Source organism: Oryx dammah, unplaced genomic scaffold (genome assembly GCF_014754425.2).
Source record: "Oryx dammah isolate SB20612 unplaced genomic scaffold, SCBI_Odam_1.1 HiC_scaffold_25, whole genome shotgun sequence".
NCBI lineage: Eukaryota > Metazoa > Chordata > Mammalia > Artiodactyla > Bovidae > Oryx > Oryx dammah.
Window position 1 is genome coordinate 36,228,869 of NW_024070209.1, and position 22,099 is coordinate 36,250,967.

A 22,099-nucleotide genomic window follows, 5' to 3' on the forward strand; every position below is an offset into this window, starting at 1 on the left:
AAGAAAAGGCATTGATTAGCAAATATATGCAAAATGTTTCATATCCCTAGTAAACAAATTTAAAGAGAGGTTTTTTCAACCATCAAATTGGCAAAGATTAAATAGAATACCAGCACAATGTTGTGAATATTCTAAGTGCCACTGAATTGTTCACTTTAAAATTATTGCTGCTGCTAAGTCACTTCAGTCGCGTCTGACTCTGTGCAACCTCATAGACAGCAGCCCACCAGGCTCCTCTGTCCCCAGGATTCTCCAAGCAAGGATACTGGAGTGGGTTGTGATTTCCTTCTCCAATGCATGAAAGTGAAAAGTGAAAGTGAAGTCCCTCAGTCGTGTCTGACTCTTAGCGATCCTATGGACTGCAGCCTACCAGGCTCCTCCATCCATGGGATTTTCCAGGCAAGATAAATAAAACTGACAAACCATTAGCCAGGCTCATCAAGAAACAAAGGGAGAAAAATCAAATCAATAAAATTAGAAATGAAAATGGAGAGATCTCAACAGACAACACAAATACAAAGGATCATGAGACTACTATCAGCAATTATATGCCAATAAAATGGACAACATGGAAGAAATGAACAAATTCTTAGAAAAGTACAACTTTCCAAAACTGAACCAGGAAGAAATAGAAAATCTTAACAGACCCATCACAAGCACAGGAATTGAAACTGTAATCAGAAATCTTCCAGGAAACAAAAGCCCAGGTCCAGACGGCTTCACAGCTGAATTCTACCAAAAATTTAGAGAAGAGCTGGATGGCACGCCACTCCAGTACTCTTGCCTGGAAAATCCCATGGACGGAGGAGCCTGGTGGGCTGCAGTCCATGGGGTCGCCAAGAGTCGGACACAACTGAGCGACCTCACTTTCACTTTTCACTTTCATGCATTGGAGAAGGATATGGCAACCCACTCCAGTGTTCTTGCCTGGAGAATCCCAGGGATGGGGGAGCCTGGTAGGTTGCTGTCTATGGGGTCGCACAGGGTGGGACATGACTAAAGTGACTTAGCAGTAGCAGCAACACCTATCCTACTCAAACTCTTCCAGGAAATTGCAGAGGAAGGTAGACTTCCAAACTCATTCTATGAGGCCACCATCACCCTAATACCAAAACCTGACAAAGATACTACAAAAAAAGAAAACTATAGGCCAATATCACTGATGAACATAGATGCAAAAATCCTTAACAAAATTCTAGCAATCAGAATCCAACAACACATTAAAAAGATCATACACAGTGACTAAGTGGGCTTTATCCCAGGGATGCAAGGATTCTTCAATATCCGCAAATCAATCAGTGTAACACACCACATTAACAAATTGAAAAATAAAAGCCATATGATTATCTCAATAGATGCAGAGAAAGCCTTTAACAAAATTCAACATCCATTTATGATAAAAACTCTCCAGAAAGCAGGAATAGAAGGAACATACCTCAAAATAATAAAAGCTATATATGACAAACGCACAGCAAACATTATCCTCAGTGGTGAAAAATTGAAAACATTTCCCCTAAAGTCAGGAACAAGACAAAGGTGCCCATTTTCACCGCTACTATTCAACATAGTTCTGGAAGTTTTGGCCACAGCAACAGAGCAGAAAAAGAAATAAAAGGAATCCAAATTGGAAAAGAAGTAAAACTCTCACTGTTTGCAGATGACATGATCCCTCTACATGAGTTCAGTTCAGTTCAGTCACTCAGTTGTGTCCAACTCTTTGTGACCCCATGAATCGCAGCACACCAGGCCTCCCTGTCCATCACCAACTCCCGGAGTTCACTCAAACTCACGTCCATCGAGTCAGTGATGTCATCCAGCCATCTCATCCTCTGTCATCCCTTTCTCCTCCTGCCCCCAATCCCTCCCAGCATCAGAGTCTTTTCCAGTGAGTCAACTCTTCACATGAGGTGGCCAAAGTACTGGAGTTTCAGCTTCAGCATCATTCCCTCCAAAGAAATCCCAGGGCTAATCTCCTTCAGAATGGATCTGGTTGGATCTCCTTGCAGTCCAAGGGACTCTCAAGAGTCTTCTCCAACACCACAGTTCAAAAGCATCAGTTCTTCGGCACTCATCTTTCTTCACAGTCCAACTCTCACATCCATACATGACCACTGGAAAAACCATAGCCTTGACTAGACGGACCTTGTTGGCAAAGTAATGTCTCTGCTTTTGAATATGCTATCTAGTTGGTCATAACTTTTCTTCCAAGGAGTAAGCGAAATTCAATTTAATGGCTGCAGTCACCATCTGCAGTGATTTTGGAGCCCCCCAAAATAAAGTCTGACACTGTTTCCACTGTTTCCCCATCTATTTCCCATGAAGTGATGGGACCAGATGCCATGATCTTTCATCCTCTATATAGAAAATCCTAAAGACTCCACCAGAAAATTACTAGAACTAATCAATGAATATAGGAAAGTTTCAGGATATAAAATCAACACACAGAAATCCCTTTCATTCCTATACACTAATGAGAAAATAGAGAAATTAAGGAAACAATTCCATTCACCATTGCAATGAAAAGAATAAAATACTTAGGAATATATCTACCTAAAGAAACTAAAGACCTATATATAGAAAACTATAAAACAGTGGTGAAAGAAATCAAAGAGGACACTAATAGATGGAGAAATATACCATGTTCATGGATCAGAAGAATCAATATAGTGAAAATGAGTATACTACCCAAAGCAATTTATAGATTCAGTGCAATCCCTATCAAGCTACCAATGGTATTTTTCACAGAGCTAGAATAAATAATTTCTCAATTTGTATGGAAATGCAAAAAACCTCGAATAGCCAAAGCAATCTTGAGAAATAAGAATGGAACTGGAGGAATCAGCCTGCCTGACTTCAGGCTCTACTACAAAGCCACAGTCATCAAGATAGTATGGTACTGGCACAAAGACAGAAGTATAGATCAATGGAACAAAATAGAAAGCCCAGAGATAAATCCACACACCTATGGATACCTTATCTTTGACAAAGGAGGCAAGAATATACAATGGATTAAAGACAATCTCTTTAACAAGTGATGCTGGGAAAACTGACCAACCACTTGTAAAAGAATGAAACTAGAACATTTTCTAACACCATTCACAAAAATAAACTCAAAATGGATTAAAGATCTAAACATAAGACCAGAAACTATAAAACTCCTAGAGGAGAACATAGGCAAAACACTCTCTGACATACATCACAGCAGGATCCTCTATGACACACCACCTAGAATATTGGAAATAAAAGCAAAAATAAACAAATGGGACCTAATCAAACTTAAAAGCTTCAGCACAACAAAGGAAACTATAAGCAAGGTGGAAAGACAGCCTTCAGAATCGGAGAAAATAATAGCAAATGAAGCAACTGACAAACAGCTATTCTCAAAAATATAGAAGCAACTCCTACAGCTCAATTCCAGAAAAATAAACAACCCAATCAAAAAATGGGCCAAAGAACTAAATAGATATTTCTCCAAAGAAGACATACAGATGGCTAACAAACACATGAAAAGATGCTCAACATCACTCATTATCAGAGAAATGCAAATCAAAACCACAATGAGATACCATTTCACGCCCATCAGAATGGCTGTGATCCAAAAGTCTACAAGCTATAAATGCTGGAGAAGGTATGGAGAAAAGGAAACTCTCTTACGCTGTTGGTGGGAATGCAAACTAGTACAGCCACTATGGAGAACAGTGTGGAGATTCCTTAAAAAACTGGAAGTAGAATTGCCTTATGACCCAGGGATTGCTGGGCGTACACACCAAGGAAACCAGAATTGAAAGAGACACATGTACCCCAATGTTCATTGCAGCACTGTTTATAATAGTCAGGACATGGAAGCAACCTAGATGTCCATCAGCAGATGACTGGATAAGAAAGCTGTGGTACATATACACAATGGAGTATTACTCAGCCATTAAAAGGAATACATTTGAATCAGTTCTAATGAGGTGGATGAAACTGGAGCCTATTATACAGAGTGAAGCAAGCCAGAAAGAAAAACACCAATACAGTATACTAACACATATATATGGAATTTAGAAAGATGCAAGCTGGTTTTAGAAAAGGCAGAGGAACCAGAGATCAAATTGCCAACATCCGCTGGATCATAGAAAAAGCAACAGAGTTCCAGAAAAACATCTATTTCTGCTTTATTGACTATGCCAAAGCCTTTGACTGTGTGGATCACAATAAACTGTGGGAAATTCTGAAAGAGATGGGAATACCAGACCACCTGACCTGCCTCTTGAGAAATCTGTATGCAGGCCAGGAAGCAACAGTTAGAACTGGACATGGAACAACAGACTGGTTCCAAATAGGAAAAGGAGTACGTCAAGGCTCTATATTGTCACCCTGCTTATTTAATTTATATGCAGAGTACATCATGAGAAACGCTGGACTGGAAGAAACACAAGCTGGAATCAAGATTGCCGGGAGAAATGTCAATAACCTCAGATATGCAGATGACACCACCCTTATGGCAGAAAGTGAAGAGGAACTAAAAAGCCTCTTGATGAAAGTGAAAGAGGAGAGTGAAAAAGTTGGCTTAAAGCTCAACATTCAGAAAACGAAGATCATGGCATCCAGTCCCATCACTTCATGGGAAATAGATGGGGAAATGGTGGAAACAGTGTCAGACTTTATTTTTGAGGGGCTCCAAAATCACTGCAGATGATGATTAGCAGCCATGAATTTAAAAGACGCTTACTCCTTGGAAGAAAAGTTATGACCAACCTAGATAGCATATTCAAAAGCAGAGATATTACTTTGCCAACTAAGGTCCATCTAGTCAAGGCTATGTTTTTCCAGTAGTCATGTATGGATGTGAGAGTTGGACTGTGAAGAAAGCTGAGCACTGAAGAATTGATGCTTTTGAACTGTGGTGTTGGAGAAGACTCTTGAGAGTCCCTTGGACTGCAAGGAGATCCAACCAGTCCATTCTGAAGGAGATTAGCCCTGGGATTTCTTTGGAAGGAATGATGCTAAAGCTGAAACTCCAGTACTTTGGCCACCTCATGCAAACAGTTGACTCATTGGAAAAGACTTTGATGCTGGGAGGGATTGGGGGCAGGAGGAGAAGGGGACGACAGAGGATGAGATGGCTGGATGGCATCACAGACTCGATGGACGTGAGTCTGAGTGAACTCCAGGAGTTGGTGATGGACAGGGAGGCCTGGCATGCTACGATTCATGGGGTTGCAAAGAGTCGGACACGACTGAGCAACTGAACTGAACTGAACAATAACCCTGTATGCGAGACAGCAAAAGAGACACAGATGTATAGAACAGTCTTTTGGACTCTGTGGGAGAGGGAGAGGGTGGGATGATTTGGGAGAATGGCATTGAAACATGTATAATATTATATATGAAAAGAATCACCAGTCCAGGTTCAATGCATGATACTGGATGCTTGGGGCTGGTGCACTGAGATGACCCAATGGGATGGTAAGGGGAGGGAGGAGGGAGGGGGGTTCAGGATGGGGAACACGTGTATACCTGTGGCAGATTCATGTTGATGTGTGGCAAAACCAATACAATATTGTAAAGTAATTAACCTCCAATTAAAATCAATTTATTTTTTTAAAAAATGATTGACTTTATGAGAAAATCAACTCAATTTTGAAAGCGGGGAGAAATAAAGAATGATAATATCTAGTATGGGAAGTATGTGGAGATATAGGCTTTCTCAGCCACTACAGTTTGCTTTTGTATAAATATTTCTGGAAGATAAACTAGAAGTATGCACCAAAAAAAGACCTTGAAAGTGATCATACCTTTTCCTTTCAGTCTGTAATTCCACTTATAGGAATATACACCTAGGAAATAATTAGATGTGCTTAATTTATGTATAAGCAAGTTATTTTTAATGGAGAAAATTCCAATTGTAGTGTTCAATCATAGAAGATTACATTATAGTACCTGTATAATGAAATATTGTTCACTCACTAAAAATCATATAACCAAATAATATTTTTGAGATACTACACCATGAGAGAAGGAAGACGAAGGGGCTATTTAAATTTCAAATTATTGCTCTTTAATCCATATGGAACCATCTTAAAGTCAGCATTTGTTTCTAATTTCCAAAAGCGCCTCTCTGTTTTAGGAAAAAAACGCAGCAGTCTGAGTGAATAGTTTTACTCTAAGCCAGAAAGTAGGAGAGGACTTGATCTAATGTAGGTGCCCTTCCCATCTGAGGGAAGGAGGAAGGAAGGAAGCCTTTCAGGTCGCGCTGGTTACGGAGAGGAACAGGGTTCAGATGGGAGAGTCTATTGCCCTCTTGTTAAAAACCTGAAGGCAGGACATGGAGTATCCTGGAGCATAGGAATGGTACTGGGCTTCCCTGATGCAGCCCAAATCCTAGGAATGCAGGGCTGGTGGGAGATGTTTGGGTGGCAGGCTTGAGACATGCCTTGGGGGGCCCACAACCTGAGCACACAAGGCTGGACGGGGCTGCCTACAGAAAAGCTGAGGGAATAGGTAACTTGCTAAAGCCCCAAGGAAGGATGAGCAAGCCAAAGACCAGAAGCAACAGGCAAGGTCCAAGGCCTGCATGTGCCCACCTCGTCCTGCCACCAGCTGCTTCACAGCAAGCAGTACTGCCTGGTGAGCCGGAGGGTCAAGGGGCATCTCAGTGGAGGCTGGTGAGGACCCGCAGGGCCACCCTTGGACCAGCGGCTCCACCTCAGTCACCAGCAGAGGACACACTCTGCCCTGCAGACAGATGCTCAGGTGCCATCTTGGGGAAAGAGGAACGAGAAGGGAGCCTTTTGGAAAGAGAGACACAGTCCCAATAGGGCTTGAACTTGAAGATGATAGCATGCTTACCCAAAACACAGTCTTGAAAATACTTTGAAAATATTTAAATGCCTTTTTAAAAAATGTCACTTATTTTAAAAAGTAACATTTTCCATTCACCATCACTAGGGATGGGAGCTACAGAAAAGAAACAGTCTGACACAGAAACTCAATAAAGTTAAATATTTTTAGTTTGTATGTTTTGATCTGATTGAAATAATAGTTTAAAATGTCTAAGGAAACTGGAAGGTGTTCATTATATTTAAAAAGCAAGTGGTAGGATACAATGGGATTTTTTTCTTAAATAATATTTCCTATTATGTACATAAACATGTAAACATATCAAAAAACCTGGAAAGATGTACATCTAGATATTAACAGTATTTCTGGGTATAGAATTATTTTATGGTAATTTTCATATTTTTAAGATGAACTTTTTTTCCCTTAAAATTAGGAAGAAATTGTTTAACAAAACAAAGTGTAGAGCCTTGTTGCTCACAAGTGTGCTCCGTGGACAGCAGCATCCGCATCGTCTGGGAACAGGTTAGAAGTGCAGATACTCAGGCTCCACTCTGACTTCCTGAATCAGTATCTTCACTTCAACCCGTTCCTTAGCCAGTATTTCCTGTACAAGCAATGCCAGCCCCTTCCAGTTACTTGCTCAGGTCACAACCTTGGTCATCCATGACTCCTCTGTTTCTTTCTCTTCCCATCTCCTGTCCATCACTAAATTCTCTTCTTTCAAAATAGATCCATAATCTTCCCCCCACTTCAGTGATCATGTAAGTCCACTTCAGTGATCACGTAAGTCCAAACCACCACTTACCTTTTGGGATTATTGCAGAGCAGTCAGACTTGGCTCCTGCTCTTATCTATGTCCCGAGTATAGTTGGGCTCACCTGGTGGCTCAGACAGTACAGAATCCACCTGCAATGCGGGAGACCAGGGCTCCATCTCTGGGTTGGGAAGATCCCCTGGAGGAGGGCATAGCAACGCACTCCAGTATTCTTGCCTGGAGAATCCCCATGGACAGAGAAGCCTGAGGGTGACAGTCCATGGGGTCACAAAAGAGTCGGACACAACTGAGCAACTAAGCATAGCACAGCACAGTCAATATAGTCTCCTCTCTGCATAGCAGTCAAAGTGATCCTTACAAGACACAAGTTGGGTCTTGATTCTCCTCTGCTCAAAATGGTTCAATGCCTGGTCATCTCACTCAGAATAAGACCCAAAGTCCTTATGGCGTACTTCAAGGTCCCACGTAAACTGGTCCCCTCCTCCACCGTACCAACCATCTCTCTGATCTGATGTGTTTCAGTCTCTCTTGTTACCCCCAACTCCAGCCACACTGGGTTCTCCTTGCTCTTTCTGGGGCATGCCAAGCACATGCATTATCTATCACCTTAGGGTCTTTGCCCCTGGTGTTCCTGAGAGGCAGAGTATAGTGATGATGGTTAAGAGAAGGATTTTGGAGTCAGACTCTGGGTTCCCAATTCAACCCTTCTATTTACTAGCTGTGTGACTTACACAAGTTACCTTAATTCTCTGAGCCTCAGTTTCCTTATCTGTAAAATAACAATTGTTAAGAGGATTAAATGAGTTTACCTGTGTAAAGCAGTTAGGATATTGACTGGCACAGGAGAAAATGCTTTCTGACTATTAACCATCACTATTCCCACAGGTTTCCAAATGACTCACTCCCTAATTTTATTAGAATCTCTACTTGGATGTGCCCTAGTTGAAGATTTCTCTGAATACATTTCCTTCTGCTCTGTCTCTGTGTCTTAACCGGCTTCATTTTTCTTCTTAGCACCAATCAATATCTGAACATGTTTGTTAATTTGTTTGATATTGATCTCTACGCACTAGAATGTAGGTTCCAAGGAGAGCTGGGAATCGTTCTGGCTAATAGTATCTGGCATGTGCAGTTAAAGACACAAGGTCTTAAATTTATCAAATCTTGTTAGTACTTGAATTGAAGATTTCCAAATTTAAATCCAAGAACTAATCCTTGGAGAAATGAGGCAAATTAGCATAAACACACAGAGCATATATAAATCAGTATAGGGAGGCCAGCTATTCTTGTTTGGGAAAGAACATTTTTTCTTAACCTGAAAGTATGTTTTTCCTCTTAGAGTGTCAAACTATTCTTTCTTTAATTAAATGCTTTAGATAGGAGATCATAGTTTAAAATTTCCCCTCGTATTCCTGTTTTTATTGCTCTATTTTAAAATATCCTTGCTATCTCTATTTAATTAAAATATTTCTGAAATATAAAATGTTGTCAACTTATGGTGCTTTCAAAATTTTAAAAATATTACTCCTCTGGTGAAATCCAAAAATCTGAGCATGGCTCCAAATAAAAATGTAGATAACATATCCAGTTTTTTTGATATCAGGTTCTAACTCCAGCAAAAACCTGGGAAGTTGTGTTATTAATAAAAACCCCCTGCTGCCACTGTGTTCATTGTGTTTGCCTGTTATTTAAAAAAATAGAGATGTAGAATTTTTTTTTAATGGAAGAAGAAATCTAGGTTTCAATTACTAGGCCATATTATGAATAAAAGTATTAGAAATATGACTTAGGCATGAAAACAAAAAGCCTTTCCCATAACCTACACTTGGTTTCAGGTTGAAGGACTTGGTTTAAGTTTTAATCTGTTGAGGTCTTTGCTGTCCTTTAAAGAAAATAAGGTCTGTCTCCATTTATCAAATAATGCACATTTAAGCTTTATTATAACACAGAAGATAATTTTTGTTGTTGTTCAGTCACAAAATCATGTCCAGCTCTTTGCAACGCCGTGGACTGCAACATGCCAGCCTCCTCTATCCTTTCCTGTCTCCTGGAGTTTGCTCAAACTCATGTCCATTGAGTCCATGATGCTATCTAACCGTCTCATTCTCTGCCGCCCCCTCTCCTTTTGCCTTCAGTCTTTCCCAGCATCAGGGTCTTTTCCAGTGAGTGGGCTCTTTGATTCAGGTGGCCAAAGTATTGGAGCTGTAGAAATAATAGGTACCATTTGCTGAATGCTTATGTATTTGTTAAAACATTAATACAGTTATTCTCTCATTTAATTCCAAGTCTAACTCTCTAAAATGGTGGTTATTAAAGTTTAACTGTTGAGGAAACTAAAGTGTAGGGAGGGTGAAGAAACTTTTGAGACAGGCATCACTTGTAGATTGTAGAACTGAAATGAACTCCCAGGGCTGACTCCACCATGAGTCTGAATCATGTACATAATTCCTGAACCTGGCACACAGTCATAATTAGTGCTCAAGGTAAAACAAAACTTTTCTTTCTGTTTGCTTTCTTCCAGGTGTGTTCTTATTTTGCTTAAAAGGTCAAATTTTCATTTAATAATTATGTGGATTTATACTAATGATAAAAATCAACCTTATATTTTTTAACCTACAATATTATCTGGAAGTAGTCTGGAATGATCGACAACTATTATCTCACAGAAAGCCCATTCTAGTGGAATAATGGCAGCAATTTATATGTTTTGTAATTAAGATATTCTCTTTGTATTTGCAAATACAAGAATAATAATACAAAATACAATACAATAAAAATACAAAAGTAATAATTTGTTAGAAAGTAGTTGACATTATGAATTGAGACAATAGAAATATTGTGATTTATAGTTGACTTAATTTGTTTTAAATTATAGAGTAAAATAATTCATTCATTTTATTTTATTTGTACTTTGTTCAAAAAGATTTGAAAATCAGAGTTTTAAATAGTCATGATATATATATATATAATCCTCAAGACAGATTATCCTTCACCTCATCAGCATTTTCCTTGGGGAACACTGTATAACAGTGAAAAGACACCAGCAGGGTGTCTGACAATTCAGCTCAATTCTGACACTATCTCCTGGGATAGAATCAGATTCCGCAGGTAAAGGACTCAATCCTTAGTTAGATATGAAAACTGTTTGGATTAGGAATGAATTATCTTCTTCTTTTATATACCTTTACACCTAATTAAAATGCTATCCAGGCAGTAGGTGGTCATTTGACTGTGATGATACTTAAAATATAAATATTCAGTTGGTATCACTAGTGAAAACTCTAAAAGCTATTTTAGTTTTTTTTTGCTTTCTGATAATGAATATTCAAGTGGAAGCAGGAAAAGAGAACCACATGCATTTGCTTATTTTGGGGACCTCAAACTAAATAAAACTAGAGACCTCAAAACTCAAAAGTGACTAAGCTGAATGACTCTCTTGTTTTTAATTAAATTTTCAGGGGCAGGTTTTTATTTTCAAAAATAGTGTGTGCATCGCTCTACGAGTTGGCATTTCTCTTCTGTTAGCTTTCTTAGTTCCTTTGGGGTGTTGCTATTGTCAGTTCCTTCAGTGCTTCTAACATGCATCTTCTCTGACATTTAGTCATCTTTCATGGGATTCATAGATTTTCTTTCTTGAGTAAATGTTAGGAATAGGTTTAGCTGTATGTTACAGAAAACCCGAGTAATACTGGCTGAAAGAAAACACAGATTTGTTTTTCTCTTATGTAAGAGATGTCCTGAGGATACAGTTAGGGCTCAAGTGGCAGTGCTCTAGTCACAGGATCCAGACTTCATGCTCTATGTCTCCTCATAGTCAGAGGGTAGCTGCCGCAGCTCCAGCTTTAACATCCACAGTCCAGGCAGCAAGACGAAAGAAGGGAAAGAGACCTGCTTCCTGACTGGGTCATCTGCCTTTAAAGCGATTTCTTAGGAGCTCCATTCAGTGACCTGTGCTTCATTAGGCATAGGAAAGGGTGGTAAATAAATGCTTTTAGCTGGGCATATTGCCATGTCAAGTAAAACTAGGGTTCTCTTACTGCAGAAAAGGGGCTGAATGTGTATATATGGGCCATCTAGAGATTTCTGCCACAACTTAATTCCCAAGGGAGCAGAGTCTGCAATCCAGGCTTGGGTGTGGACCATTTATCTGGGAGGTGATCCCAGGAAGCAGAATAATAGAGAAGGGAGAGTGAAATAGGGAAGCAAGAAAAGTCAGTGAAGGGTTGCTGTAGAGTTGGGCTCTGTTACCGTAGGGCCAGGGGCACTGTGTCTCTGAGGACTCTCTGAGGAACCATGAAGAATGCGTCTCCAGGACAGTCTCCCTCTCCCCATTCCCTAGGCTGGGGAGAAGCTGGGAGACTTCTCCACTGACTGTCCCATTGGTTTTCTCCAGGGGGATTAAACTCCCTTGCCTTTACTGATAAAAGTGGTGAACGGTGTTCACAAAGACCCAGCCACTTTTTCTGTGGGGAGTGTGTTAGTTTTCTATCCTTATGTAACAAATTACTGCAAAATTAATAGCTGAAAATAACACTCATTTATTAATTACTACAAAGTTAATTAATTACTGACTCATTAGAAAAGACCCTGATGCTGGGAAAGATTGAAGGCAGGAGGAGTGGGGATGCCAGAGGATGAGATGGTTGGATGGCATCACCGACTCGATGGACATGAGTTTGAGCAAGCTCTAGGTGTTGGTGATGGACAGGGAAGCCTGGCATGCTGCAGTCCATGGGGTCGCAAAGAGTTGGACATGAGTTGAGATGTTTGATGATGTGTTGGACTGCACCCCACAGGCCTTCAAGTCATGTCCTTGCCGAGCCTCAAGAGTGAAGAAAGAGCCCAGAATCAGCAACAGAGACATCAGTGGTCTAATGGATGGGGGGAGCTTACATGTCTGAAGCAAGGTCCTAGAGCAATTACCCCACCCTGTGTAGCAGATGGTGGGTAGGATGTGAGGTGAGAGGATTGGGGAAGGAGGAGGGAATTGACATCATCAGGCTGGCTTGTCAATTACCAGGGAAACCAGAGGAGCATATCCCCTCACCACTCCTTTGATAAGCTATCACAGGGAAGTTCTCATCTACAGATTAGAACAGTCATAGCTGAGACTGGGACAAGCATGTAGGCACTTACTGATGAGGCTCCATGATTAAGAAGGTAGGTCAGTCAGTCATGTGAGTAGGATATAGGTGGAGCAGGGACTGGTCAAGTAGGAGATGTACAGAGAACAAGAGAACAGCCATCTTGGGTGACCTGATCACATACATGGCATTGCTGGATTCTCTGACTGGGGCAAAACAAAGCTGAAAACAAGGTGGTGAACGGGCTGAGTTCTCATCTGAAGGCACTGGTGAAAAACCCACCTCCAAGCACTTTTGAGTTGTTGGCAGAATTCAGTTTTCTGTGGTTGTAGGATTGAGGTTTCTGCTTCTGTGTGTGTCTATGTTAGTCACTCAGTCGTGTCCAACTCTGTGACCCCATGGACTATAGACTGTCAGGCTCCTCTGTCCATGGAATTCTCCAGGCAAGAATACTGAAGTGGGTTGCTATTCCCTTCTCTAAGGGATCTTCCCAACCCAGGGATTGAACCCTGGTCTCCTACACTGTAGACAGATTCTTTACTGTCTGAGCCACCAGGGAAGCCCAGGTTTGTGCTTACATGCTGGCTGTTTTCTGGGGTTAACTCAACTCTCAGGAGCCTTGTGGCTCTCCCTGTCTTTAAGGCAGCAACTATGCATTGAGTCCTTTTTTGTGCTTCAAATCTGATGTCCTCTTCTGCCATTTACAGAGAACAATTTAGTGGGTTTTAGTATATTTACAACATTGTACAACCATTATCTTTTTGCAGAATATTTTCATCACCCCATAAAGAATCCTTATATTCTTTATATAAATCACTCCTTCTCTTGTATCCTTAACTTCTGACAACTACTAACCTACTTTCTGTCTCTATGGATTTGCCTGTTCATATAAATGATATCTTACAATATGTGGTCCTTTGTGACTGGCTTCGCATGATGTTTTCCAAGATTTATTCACGTTGTGGCATGTATGAATACTTCATTCTTTTTTGTGACTGAATAATGTTCCATCGTATGAATACACCACATCTTATTTACCCAGTCATCACTTCTTGGACATTCAGATTGTTCCCACTTCTTGGCTATTATGAATAATGTTGTTATGAACATTCATAATGTAATTTCATGTGGACATGTTTTTAGTTCTCTTAAAATTTCTGGGTCCTTTGGTAACTCTATGTTGAACTTTTTGAAGAGTAGCCAAACTGTTTCCCAAAGTGACTGTACCATTTTACAAAGCAGTATATGAGAGTTTTTCTCCACCTCACTAATGCGTATTACAGTCTTTTTAATTTCGGCGTCCTAGTGAGCATGTGGTGATATCTCATTTGGTTTTGATTTGCTTTTCCCCAATGATTAATGATGTTGAACATTTTTCGTGTGTTTATCAGCTATTTGTATATACTCTTAGGAGAAATTTCTGTCCAAATCCCTTGACTGTCTTTAAAACATTTAGGTTATTTGTCTTTTTAATTGTTGAGTTGTAAGAGTTCTTTCTTTCTTTTTTTTACATCCTGCGTATTAGACCCCTATCAGATATAGAATTTGCAAATATTTTCTCCCCTTCTATGGATTCTTTTCTTGATGGTGACTTTGTAGCACAATATTCTTTTATTTTGATGATGTTCATGTTTCTTTTGCTGCTCATGCTCTTGTTGTCACATATTAGAAATCTTGCTGAAGCTAAAGTCATGGAAATTTATACCTATTTTTTTATAAGCATTTATATGTTGAGCTCTTATATTTAGGTCTTTGATTCACTTTGAGTTAATTTTTACATATGGTATAAGGTTAGGGATTCAACTTTATCCTTTTGCACTTAGGTATCCAGTTTTCCCAGCAACATTTGTTAAAGAAATTATTCTTTCCCCATTGAATAATCTTGATACCCTTGTAGAAAATCAATTCACTATGGGTACATAGACACATTTCTGAACCCTCAGTTCTAGTCTATTGATCCATAATTTGTTCATATGCCAGTACCACACAGTTTTGATTACTGGTTATAGTAAGTTTTGAAATTGTAAACTGTGAGACCTCCAACTTTAACCTTCTTTTTGAAGATGTTTTTGGCTATTTGTAGTTCCTTGCAATTCTATATGAATTTTAAGACCGGGTTGTCCATTTCTGCAAAAAAATAAAGTTAAAATTTTAATGGGGATTTTACCAAAACTATAGATCAATTTGGGAGTATTGACATCTTAACAATATTAAGTCTTGGAATTCATAACCATGGGATTTCTTTTCATTTATTTAGGTCTTCTTTAATTTCTTTCAACAATGTTTTGTAGTTTTTAATGCATAGTGTTGCACTTCTTCTGTTAAATTTATCCCTAAGTCTTTTATTCCTTTTGATTCTATTGTTAATAGGGTTGTTTTCTTAATTTTATTTTCAGATTTTCACAGAAATACAATTGATTTTTGGATTTGATCTTGCATTGTGCAGCCTTGCTAAACCCATTATTGGTTCTGATAGTTTTTCAGTGGATTTCTTAGGATTGTCTATCTACAGAATCATGTCATCTGCACATAGAGATAGTTTTCCTTCTTCCTTTCCAATCTGAAAGTAAAAGTGACCATCTCTCAGTCGTGTCTGACTCTTTGCGACCTCATGGACTATATAGTCCATGAAATTCTCTGGGCCAGAATACTGGAGTGGGTAGCCTTTCCTTTCTCCAGAGAATCTTCCCAACCCAGGGAATGAATCCAGGCCATCCATATTGCAGGTGGATTCTTTACCACTGAGCCCCAGGGAAAGCCCAAGAATACTGGAGTGGGTAGCCTATCCCTTCTCCAGCGGATCATCCTGACCCAGGAATTGAACCAGGGTCTCCCTCATTGCAGGCAGATTCTTCACCAACTGAGCTATCAATCCGGGTGTCTTATATTTTTGTTTCTTGCCTAATTGCCCTGACTAGAACCTGCAGTACAAGGTTGAGTAGAAGTAGTAGTGAGGGCAGATATCTCATCTTAACCTTAGAAGGAAATCTTTCACCATTAAGAATAATGTTAGCTATGGTTTTCTTATAAACGTCTTTCATGAGGTTGAAAAGACTCCTTTTTATTCCTATTTTGTTCCTGTGGTTTTTAATCATCAAAAGGTGCTAGATTTTGTCTAGTGGTTTTTCTGTGTCTGTTGAATTGATCAGATGTTTTGGTTTTCCTTCTTTCTATTGATATAATGTATTGCATTAATTTTAGAAGTTGTCCATATATATAATGGAATATGATTCAGCCATAAAAAGGAATGCAGTTGTCTCAGTTCTAATGAGGTGGATGAACCTAGATACAGAGGGAAGTAAGTAAGAAAGAGAAAAGCAAATATCATATATTAATGCATGTATACAGCATCTAGAGAGATGGTAGTGCAGGGCAGTGCAGCAGCTGGTGCCCTTTATCTGCAGGGCAGCAGTGGAGATGCAGATGTAGAGAACAGACTTGTGGGCACCAGAGGGGAAGAAGAGGAACCAACTGGGAAGGTAGCACTGAAACATATACATCACCATATGTAAAGTTAGATAGCCAGTGGAGATCTCCTGTATGACACAGGGCACTCAAACCCAGTACTCTGTGACAACCTAGAGGAGTGGGAAGCGGTGGGAGGTGGGAGAGAGGTTCAAGAGGAAGGGGACATATGTATACCTATGGCTAATTCATGTTGCTGTATGGCAGAAACCAACACAATATTGTAAAGCAATTATCCTCCAACTAAAAATAAATTTTAAAACACATTGAACCTAGAATACTGTTTTATCTTTTTTAAAAAATTAATTTATTTTTTAATTGAAGGGTAATTGCTTTACAGAATTGTGTTGGTTTCTGCCAAACATTAACATGAATCAGCTTAGAGTGCTCTTGCAATGCCTTTTCCTTAAAAAAAAAGAGTGATTTGTTTTATGAATTTCCTTATAAGTCTGAAATTTTTTTCATTTGCATTATATAGATTATATCTTCCCTCGACATAGGGTTCTTGGAATACAGTCCTTTTTTCTTTAAAACCTATATACATCTCTCAGGTACCTGAGTGGCTTATGAAGGATCCACTGGCCGTCTGTTTGTTTTTACCTTTGTGGGTGTCTTTTCTTGCTCTCTTTATGACTTGATTATTACTTTTAAAGTATAAAAACTTCATCATAATTTGTCAACTGTGTGTCTTCCCCCTGCCGACCCCCATTATAAATACCTGGCATTTGGTGAACTCCTTTGATCTGAAAATTCAGTTCTTTCTTCAGCACAGAAGTTTTCCTATTTGATCATTGCTTCTGTTCTTTCTGCTTTTTCTGAATATTTGCATATTAGGCTTTCTGGATCTGTCTTGAATGCCTAATATTTTTACCAGTAATTTACATTTCTTTGTATTTTTTCTTTATTATATGATAGTTCACTTACTTCATTTTCTAGTTTACTAGTTTGGTTTTCATCACTAGCCATTTTTCTTCCTCTACTGGAATTTTAACCCTAGATTTTATGTTTTTTTAAGCCCCTCCAAAAATTTTTGTAGTTGTTCTCTTTGGGTAGCCTCTTAAACATTCTTCTTACACTGTTACTGTTTTTTGCATTGACTTAGCCTTGGTAGAAGCTGCGTGTTCTGTCCATTCTGGTTTCCCTAGTTTGAACTGTTATGTAGTCTGTTAGATGTCTATGAAGTTTCTTTGCTTTCTTTAGGTCAAAGGAGTGTGTTCCTAACACCCGCAGAGGTGTGGTGAGTGAAGTCTGTCGGGCCACAGTGGATATTGCCAATAACCCACAGGAACTGAGCTCAAAAACTGTGAAACACATCAGGGTGTAAAGAGGCTATTTTAGTCAAAGGCAAGATGAAGAACCAGGAGGAACTAGTCAGCATTGAAGAGGTAATGCCAAAGAGAAGCATATAGGCCATGTGAGGGGCAGAAACGTCTGTTCTTGACAGGGAGGACGGCTGTTTGTTCTTGTCCTTAGGTTCTCACAAAACCTTTGCATGTCCTCTTATGATACCAGTTATGCATCTCCTCTTCCCACCTATTCCTACCAGACACCCTCCCTCCACTACTCTCTTGGGGTGGCTTGAGTTAACAGTTGTATGCAGGCCAGGCAGCAGTCACACCACTGTGCCGCTGTGAGATGCTTTCATCTTCACACAAGGATCAGGAAATGGTGGAGATTCATCTCTTCAACATTCTTCCTATAGTGACTTAGACTTCCCTCACCAGCTATCTCCTCTAAGTAGTCTTTTCTAAACAACTTTGTTCCTTTCCTAAATCCCTTTTCCAAAATTCTCGAGTTCCTGAGGTTTAACTCTCTTCCTAGAGCCTTTTATCTGTAGAGTCACCAAAGTATCTCACATAACTGGATCAGGGATACTCACCTGCAACTAATTTTGAACCTTTCATGTGATACAGACTTTGTTTTAGGGTTCAATTCATATAAATAATTATGAGTAATGTACTAATCAAGCAAATTCCCTTTTAGAAGATAATTTTCTAGATATTTACAATTATATTCTCTTTAACTAATTACTGTTCTAATTTACTTCTGTTCTCTAGTTCAAGTATCACAAGGTAGCAGCAGTTTGTTGAATTTTACCTGGGACTGATGCATGCTCTTGGGATAGAATAAAGCTGTTGTATTGTTTTAATGTAAGCTTACCTTTTATTTTTTTAAAAAGTATTTATTTGGCTGTGCTAGGTCTTACTTAGTTGCAGCATGTGGAATCTCATTCCCTGACCCAGGGACAAACCTGGGAACCCTGCACTAGGAGCTCTGAGTCTTAGCCACTGGACCATCAGGGAAGTCCCAGATGTAAGCTTACCTTTTGATGGGACATGCAAACCCTGCCCCCCGCCCCCCATACCTCTCTCACACTGACACTTCCCACATTTTTGTCAAATTCCCTTTCCTTGAAGACATTTGGCTTTTAAGTTTGGGACCTTGGCCTAAAGATGTCATTGTAATTGATTTGCTTGCAAATATTTTTCTTAAACATTTATGATGGATAACATTGTGAACTAGAGGCCCATGTCGTGAATTGCAGTTTAGATCTGTTATTTACCATCATTGCTGGCTATGCTTAGAGAATGACTCTGAATTGTTTTCCTACCCAATTAAAAAGTTTTTTTCCCAAGACTTGTGATGTTTATAAAATGTTTATATCCCAAACATGTTATTATATGCTTTCATCTAATTAAGTTGTCTGTCACTTTGCTAAAGGTATAATTAGTAAATTCTACCTTTATTGTGTCTGGCTGAAAATGAATGTGCTAAACGGCACTTTGAAAACAAGATAGTTTATCCTCTGTGCTTTGACAGACCTCAGACTTGTAGTTTTCACAAATGACATCATTTATTTATACCTGCTGCCTATTAGCATTATATAAATTCTCCATAGTATTGGTGTGTCTTTGTTTCCTAAAACAGGTGTACCAATCCATTTACTTTAGTTCAATTGAATCTTCTTGTGATCTTTTCCACAATTGTAGAGTAAGTGAAATTCACTTACTCTGAAATATAATTTGGAAATGCAAACTAAATGTTCCCCTGTAGGGGGTGCAATCTGTTTTAAACTCTTAGTATGTGTAATGAAAGCTATGCACTCTAGAGGGAAATTCAGAGGCTTCCTCCATATTAACACAGGTTATTCAAATGATTTGAAAATCTTATATGTGTAATAGCCAGTGTTTTCCTCAAGTTATAAAATCTGCATAATGTTAGAGTAAATGTGATAAACTTACTTTCAATTATGGTTTTGGGCATTGCATTTATCAGGGTGCTCCAGAGAAGCAGAATCTATAGTATGTGTGTGTGGTATACTAATATATGCATATACACACAGCACACAGCGCACATGGTCATCCATATGTGAGACCGGCCTCTTGAGAAACCTGCATGCAGGTCAGGAAGCAACAGTTAGAACTGGACATGGAACAACAGACTGGTTCCAAATAGGAAAAGGAGTACGTCAGGGCTGTAGATTGTCACCCTGCTTATTTAACTTCTATGCAGAGTACATCATGAGAAACGCTGGGCTGGAAGAAGCACAAGCTGGAATCAAGATTGCCGGGAGAAATATCAATAACCCCAGATATGCAGATGACACCACCCTTATGGCAGAAAGTGAAGAGGAACTAAAAAGCCTCTTGATGAAAGCGAAAGAGGAGAGTGAAAAAGTTGGCTTAAAGCTCAACATTCAGAAAACGAAGATCATGGCATCTGGTCCCATCACTTCATGGGAAATAGATGGGGAAACGGTGGAAACAGTGTGAGACTTTATTTGTGGAGGTTCCAAAATCACTGCAGATGGTGACTGCAGCCATGAAATTAAAAGACGCTTACTCCTTGGAAGGAAAGTTATGACCAACCTAGATAGCATATTCAAAAGCAGAGATATTACTTTGCCAACAAAGGTCCGTCTTGTCAAGGCTATGGTTTTTCCAGTGGTCATGTATGGATGTGAGAGTTGGACTGTGAAGAAAGCTGAGCGCCGAAGAATTGATGCTTTTGAACTGTGGTGTTGGAGAAGACTCTTGAGAGTCCCTTGGACTGCAAGGAGATCCAACCAGTCCATTCTGAAGGAGATCAGCCCTGGGTGTTCTTTGGAAGGAATGATGCTAAAGCTGAAACTCCAATACTTTGGCCACCTCATGCAAAGAGTTGACTCCCTGGAAAAGACTCTGATGCTGGGAGGGACTGGGGGCAGGAGGAGAAGGGGACGACCGAGGATGAGATGGCTGGATGGCATCACTGACTCAATGGACATGAGTTTGAGTGAACTCCGGGAGTTGGTGATGGACACGGAGGCCTGGCATGCTGCAATTCATGGGGTCGCAAAGAGTCGGACATGACTGAGCAACTGAACTGAACTGAACTGATATGGAAAAAGAGAAAGAGGTTTATTATTGTGGGAGCTGGCAAATCTGAAATCTGTAGGGCAGGCACGCTGACTGGCAATTCAGGTAAAGTAGTTAAGTCACCGGCTGGAGGCGGAGTTCCTTCTTTCAGAAACTTTAGTCTTCGCTCCTAACATCTTCAACTGATCGAATGTGATTCACCCACATTATGGAGGATTATCTGCTTTACTTATAGTTAACTGATTATAAATATGAATCAAATCTTAAAAATCTTTACAGCAACATCTAGTTGAGTGTTTAACCAAACAACTGAGCACCATAGTCTAGCCATGTTGACACATAAAATTAATTATCACTAGCATCTTGCATACATTTTTGTCAATGTAGGTATGAATCACAATTAAAGATAATAGTAGCTGAATTTTTGGAGTAGCTTGGATTCAAAATTTAGTACAACTCGCTAGTAATCAAGGTTCAAATGTATATTTTAGTACCCCAAAGTTGAGTGGGTGGGACATAAAACATGTAAACCATGCCATCCTTCTTTTTTTTAAATTTTTATTTTCTATTGGAGTATAATTGATTTACAATATTGTGTTAGTTTCAGGTATACAACAAAATGATTCAGTTATACACATATCTATATCCATTCCCTTTTTCAGATTCTTTTCCCAAATACGTTATTATAGAAGATTGAATAAAGTACACTGTGCTGTACAATATATCCTTGTTGATTATAAACCATCCTTCTTTTCAGTTTGGACTTTTTCCATAATATTTTTTGAGGTAATCTATATAATAGTTTTATTTCAGTTTGTCCTTTGAAGCTTAGCTTTCAAGTTCTCTGTGTGCATTCAAAATTGGGCATTGTTGAACACAGAATAGTGGCCAAAATGTGGATTAGAGAAAGAAGGTTGAAAAACTTGCTATCCTGTGGAATTTCTGAAATCCTAAAATTGTTACAACACAAAATGTTCCAGGACCTCACACATATCCATAAAATGTATTTTCTGGGCTATGCTCCTCCTGTGGTTGGTGTATGCTTCCAACTCGGAGAGATGTCGAGCTTGCTTTTTGTTTGACCTTGCATGATTCAGTTGGAGGTCGTCTAGTTGGATTCATCTCCTAACATTTTTGTTTGTTTATTTTTGTCTCTAAGTTTTTCTTCCTCTTACGTAGTTCAATTCACTTAAAAGTCTTTTTAGTTATTTTTTTCCCCTGTAGTCCAAGAATGGCTCTCTCTCTGTCTTTCTTCTGTCTCTTTCAGTTCTGATCCTGATATTAGTAATATACTGTCCCTAATCTTGGACTTCTTATTTTCAACTTATATGACAGTCTTGTTTTCCCTAAGAATACTACGATGTTCTTATTAAATCCTAGGTTGGTGAATGGAAGTTAAGCATGTGTGTGTATCTTTTTAATTGTTGGAGCTTGATCTCTACATGACTTTTCATTTTATGATGGAAAGCAGACTTTCCATTAGCTTGGAATCATATGACCCCCAGGGTTGGGCAGGAAATTAGTTTTTGTCCAAAATAGCAGGATACAACAGAAGTGATTTTCTTAGCTCCAAAGCCGCTCTGCTGCAGAAA

The 22,099-nt window shown here is 39.3% G+C and overlaps 1 protein-coding gene across 2 annotated transcripts in view; it reads left to right on the forward strand.

The window, feature by feature from the left end:
- Positions 1-22,099, forward strand: part of ACYP2 (acylphosphatase 2) — a 183,347-nt gene that overhangs the window by 60,894 nt on the left and 100,354 nt on the right. The gene's annotated exons all lie outside the window — the stretch shown is intronic.